Below are 6,144 nucleotides of genomic sequence, written 5' to 3'. Positions count from 1 at the left end.
TTATTATTGTTGATGTTGTTGTCATTATATCTTTATACAATTAAATTCAAGTTTTTTGATCGAAAATTGATACACCTCTCCCTCCATATATATAGTTTATTAGATTGTGTTTTTTTTTATTTAAGAGATGGTTATAATTGGATCTGTATGTAATTTGAGACTTCGTCCTATATTTGAGACTTTAATGTCAGATGAGCTATAAATCATGAGCGATTATGATTTTATAAACTAATTAATCAAGGTGTTTTTGTGAAACGTGAGAAGAAGTTGAATCGAAAACTTAGATTGCGAAAGACAAAGAGATGGTTTCGAAATGAAAACAAATATCAGCTAATATCATATGCATAAAAATGTCCCAACAATTTGAAAATAGTTTTTTCATCGTTATAGAATTTCTTCCATGGACCTTATAGTTATGAATCTTACTTGGGATGTAAAACTGACTGGATCTTTTATTTTATAGAGGATGATTGATTGATTTTCATATTGCATCGCTAGTAGAAAAATCGCTTTTTACTTCGTGTATTCAATGAAGTAATAAGGTAGATAATTGCCGAAGTATATGGACGTGAAGTAATAGATGTACATTTTACTTCGCATAATAACCGAAGTTGTATGATTGAAAATACTGAAGTCTTTGGCCGGTTTTCGAAGGAAAACCGGTCCAGAATTGGATCGGTGCCGAAGTAAGAAATGCGTTTTACTTCATCGATTATTGTAAGTAATGAAGTAATATATCATATATAACTTCGTCTTAATTATTATTTAGCGAAGTAGTTTATAATATTTTACTTTACAATTTACATTGAGTGACGAAATAATTCATCTGAAATACTTCGTAGTTATGTATTTTGGTGAGGTAATAGACGCAAACAACTTCACAATTTATCCTATTTGTTGAAGTAAATATAATCTATAACTTCATCATTTATCCTATTTGTTGAAGTATTTTATATTATGTTACTCCACAATTTACATTTAGTGACGAAATATGTGGTCCGAAAGACTTCAATAATTTGTATTTTGGTGAAGTAATTGCGCAAAACAACTTCGTTTTTACATAACAATGTTGAAGTAAATTAATTCTATCATTTTGTCTGATTTCTTATTGACGAAGTATTTAATATTATGTTACTTCATAATTTGCAAATAACAACGAAGTAATTTACCTGTTACACTTCATTGTTTTTTATTTTGATGAAGTAATTGTTAAGAAAAGACTTCGCAATATATGACTTAATACACTAATATAATTAAATTCATAAATTATCCATCTAAAAATGATGAATATCCACGAATCCACAATTACATATTCATCAATCCACAAAGAACCCAAAAATGTATCAACAAAACCAAAAGTATATCCAAAATTCCACAATGACAAACAAAATATTTATCCCAACATACACCATCCATTTAAGCACCTACATAGGAGTAAACAAATTCACTCCATTCACTTCTGACCTCGTCATATTGAGATTGAGTGAAATATTGGTTCTTGATGCATCCTGCAAATTGAAATCTGAAAAAGAAAATACATTAGATTCTTCTATTTCAAATAAAAATTGACAGATATAAAATATATCAGTACTGATAGAGGCTGGTTTCATTTGAAAGTACGAACTTATTTCATTTGCATCTTGAAATAACACCAGATAAAAATTCATAACATGTCACCACTCTCCAACACATTATCTCAACAATAAAATACATCCCAATGGCAACACATTATCTCAACAATAAAATATATCTTAATGGCAACAAGTCAACTCAATCAATCAACAAATTTATCCCAAGAAGAAACTCACCATCTTCTCCAACTGTGGATCATCGCAATCGACTATCTCTTTCATGTACCTCATGACACAATATCCACATTCAACCGAACCACTTTGTTTCAGATTACCCTATAATGGAATTGAAAAGTTAATGCAACAATCACAATCTAATTAATAACCACTACCAATTCATGTATTCATAAATAAGTACGATACATACCGTCAATATTTTAAAACCTGGCCCTTTAGAAATACCATTCGAGGCATTGTACATCTTCACCCTACTACATTTTAAAAAGTAAGAAGTTATTTTTTTGCATATTTATAAGTTAATGTATTCAAAATCAAGCTACTACCTACTTTGTCACAATAGTTTTTCATGTATCATCTCGGTTTCTGTTAGACGTAGAATCCAATAAATATATCATATTCTTATCTTCGTTGACGATTGTCAAGATCCAATGGTACCTGAAAAAATGAAATTACAGCATTGACTATCTTGAAGTAGAAATCTATAAATAACTAAATTCTTACCCAGTGTTGTATGGGATGAGGCAGATGCTATCTCTACACACTGCTTCCAACTGGTCAGCAATATGTTGTGATAAGTCATGGCTTTCTGTGCCAATCGGGCATGTAGGTATATTACCGAGATCCACAAATGAAAAATAATCAGCCTTGTCTTTTTTCTTCAAATCTTTGTAGAGGTGGCTGCATGATATATATGCACAAATATATCGTTTAGAAAATTTTCAAAATATGAACAAGTACCACAAAAAATATTATATAAATACACAAATATTGTAAGTTAGAGATATACCCCATGTAAACTAAAATTTGTCTGGCACCTATCTCCCTCATCTCCATAAAGCGTAAGATATCTTCTCTTAGCAATCGTATGCTTTTAGGACGTCCAAACATAGCGTCCTCAAACTCAATGTATATGGTATCCGATTCATTCAGCAATCTAACAACATGAGAGTAGATATACTTGCACGACATGGGTAATGTTTTCTCAATTTCTTTGAAATTGTCGCGCTGACCAAGAACATCCGCAAGCTCAAATGATTGAGGTTTCCCCTTCCTCTACAATTTAAAATATTATTCATACAAGTATTTTAAAATAAAATATTGTTCGAGCAACATATCTGACAGTTGCAAACACAAAGTAAAACGAAAACCTAAAGTACCTTTGTCGTTCGAAAAATAACCAACTCTTTAGGCCAAACAACAATGACTCCAACATCATCATTGATGATTGTTGGTCCAAACTTAATTGGGATCGGAAGCTATGCTTTTTCATCTAAGACAACATCAATAGATACCTTGAAGTTCTCTTCCCCAAGTGGAACATGGTGAATCATAACATTTGGACCTCCTTCTGATATTATTGTGCCATAAGCCACCACGTTTTCGCGTTCTTTTACAGCCATGTGACATTTTTTCCCCTTTCAAGAACAAAAAGACATGATATATTTTTATATGGAGGTGAATAGAATTTAATTGACATCAAAATTCAGAGACATACAACCTTCGTATTTGAAGTGCCGAAATCATAAACTTCTTCCACATCATCTGAAAATTTTGAGTCTTTCACTCCTGAGAACTTGTTTGATGCTACAGTCTCAGAAGATCGATCATTGATTAATGGAATCATAGCAGCAAGTTGAGACCTCAGCATCTCCAATTCAGCTATTAAACTTTTACTCTCCTCCTATTGTGCTTTTACATTTTCAATCACACTTTTGAGATTGTTTCTCTCTTCTTTCTTGGAGTTTTAAAGTATACTTGTGGTTTTACAAACCTCCCACACCTCGAACCCTTCCATAGTGTTCTTGGCTTCCTAAGGCAGCGGTTAACACGTCATTCATTCCAGAAGATTTGAACTCTCCTTTGTCTTTCTTTTCCAACAATTCATCCTACAATTGGAGACATGACAAATCAATTCACAAACTACAGTGTTATTTATCTAGGCAATATGGCGATTGAATAAAACTAAACATTTATAATTTTTTCAGCTACTTCTGATGTTTCCGAACATGTTATGTTGCCAGATTTGTCTTCTCGAGCTTTACGCCAAAGCACAGATCTATCAACTTCCTCATCTTCAGCAACCAATTTTTTGTTCCGCTACAATTTCAAAACTCATATGTTTAATAACATGAAGAACATGCTAAAAATTACAAATATATTGCTCTGTTTCTTACCAGTTCAGCCTCCAAGCCGATGTAACCCTTGCGAGACATTCTGTGGTGATATTTACAATGCATGGTCCGTTGTTTTTGTTTTTCATGAGTAACCTGCATCATTATGTTGGCTTAGTTAAGTATTGAATTTAATAAATTCGTGAGAAAACATATCAATTATTAAAGTACTTCCCATGATGGATCCAGTCTCGCATCCACAAATGCTTTCCAATCCGCTAGTGGGAGTTGATACTGACTTGGTGGAGAAATCAACTTTTTAGGATTATCTTTGTTCGGCCAAACAAATCTACTAGTCAATTTGTTTTTGAAATTTCGCCACTTCTGAGATGCTGAATTCATCACAGCATACTCACATTCTGGCGCTAGTTCAAAGACATTCTGCAACAAAAACAGATTAGTTAGAGGTGCAAGTACGACTGTAAATTCAAATTGAATCTTGTACTTACCGAAATCTCTTCCCACAGTTTTTGTTTTATGTTTTCTGGAACTTCAGGCCATGACTTTATACTGATTGGCACCATGGCTCTAGCAATAGAACCAATGTATGATTGTAAAGCCCTTCCATTTGCATTGTATGCTGGCCGCCCCATGTCATCATAATCAATCTTTGCTTTTTTCCCCCATCTGGCAGTAGCAATTAGTTTACCCATCAACGTAGGGCCTCGCTTGTTCCTCTGCACATCTACATGATGTTCTTCTCCATCAGTAAGTATAGGGTGCTCTGCATTAGCAACTTCATTTAGCTTATCATCATGTACTCCTTGTATCATCTCAACTATAGCATTTGTTTCCTTTTTTTACGACCCATTGAGCCTTTTTCTACATATTTACATGAATGAAATCAATGTTAAAACCTACATAATAACATTAACCATTAAAATAACATAAACAATAATTCTAATAAGACATGTATAAACATGACATAAATAATAACAGAAACAATAATAACATAAATAATAAACATGACTTGTAGGAACCTGACATAAATAATAAACATGACATAAATAATAGCAATGAGGTTATGTTTATAGCATAACAAAAAACATGACATAAAAGTGAAACACATCATTTTTTCTTGTTCGTTTCCCAACCACCCTCAGTTTCTGATCTAAAGTAACTTTCATGAGCCGGAATACAATGAGTATTAACATCATCAATTGGTCGAGAATCAGGAATACTAGTCCAACCATCATCATCTCCCTCGTAACATCGATTTAGCACAGGGAGTACAATTGACCACCCTTTTTGTAATGGGTCATCAATATAAAAGACTTGATTGACTTGACTTGCTAGGACAAATGAGTCATTCTTGTGCCCTATTTTGTTCATATTGACCAAGGTGAATCCACATTCATCATTGTTGATTACTCCTTTGTCATTTGCAACCCACGCACACTTGAAAAGAGGAACTTGAAATTGATGATAGTCCAACTCCCATATTTCTTCAATCACTCCATAGAAAGTCACATCAGTCATCAAGGGATTCTTATCTTTGGCACTACAGACAAGCATGGTGCTAGCAACTAGAGAAACCCCACTGTTTCGGCAAACTCTCTCATCATCTCGTGCCTTTGTTTGGTATAAATTGCCATTTATCACGTAACTACTATGCCTAATGACTTGCCCACATGGACCATGAGCCAACCATGTCAATGTTGATGTCGTTCCACCAGTGCAGCTATCTATTTCAGCATCCACCTAACATTTATACAATTAGAATAGGGTGATTAAAATACTAGCTCCAAACTGTTCACCACAAAATGCATAAAGTAGATTTATCCACCTAACCTTTGCACGAAACCAGTCAATGAACTTCTTATTGTGAGCATCTTGTATCCACCTTTCATCTTTCTCTTTTTTCGGAAACATTGACTTCAGGAAATATTTATGTTCACTGTGGAAATATTTATATAGCAATTTGTGTTGGATATTAAATATTGACAATCACATGGGTGCAGAATTATAGAATAATGCAATACACTTACATAATGTAGGGAGATACTTCTTCTGTATTTTCCAGCACAGTCAAATGTGCTTGTTGAAGACCAACTTGTGGCACTATAATTGGTGTTTTGCATGCTAAGAAGCCAGCAATGTTTGATTTGGGATCGCGATTTGATTGAGGGACCCCAATAGGATCAAGGTCATTTTTGTAAGGC

The 6,144-nt window shown here is 33.6% G+C and overlaps 2 long non-coding RNA genes across 2 annotated transcripts; both read right to left on the bottom strand.

Moving 5' to 3' along the window:
• Nucleotides 1–1,300: 1,300 nt before the first annotated feature.
• LOC142544868 (uncharacterized) lies at nt 1,301–2,418 on the bottom strand. Its single transcript, XR_012820126.1, has 5 exons — nt 2,313–2,418; nt 2,139–2,246; nt 1,999–2,062; nt 1,809–1,907; nt 1,301–1,522 (listed from the first exon to the last, which is right to left on the bottom strand). It is a non-coding gene; the product is annotated as an uncharacterized LOC142544868 (long non-coding RNA).
• Nucleotides 2,419–3,785: 1,367 nt separating this feature from the next.
• LOC142544867 (uncharacterized) lies at nt 3,786–4,271 on the bottom strand. Its single transcript, XR_012820125.1, has 3 exons — nt 4,154–4,271; nt 3,986–4,078; nt 3,786–3,908 (listed from the first exon to the last, which is right to left on the bottom strand). It is a non-coding gene; the product is annotated as an uncharacterized LOC142544867 (long non-coding RNA).
• Nucleotides 4,272–6,144: the final 1,873 nt, after the last annotated feature.

This window comes from Primulina tabacum, chromosome 5 (assembly GCF_025594145.1).
Source record: "Primulina tabacum isolate GXHZ01 chromosome 5, ASM2559414v2, whole genome shotgun sequence".
NCBI classification, from domain to species: Eukaryota; Viridiplantae; Streptophyta; class Magnoliopsida; order Lamiales; family Gesneriaceae; genus Primulina; species Primulina tabacum.
This window is presented reverse-complemented; position numbering and strand designations above follow the sequence as displayed.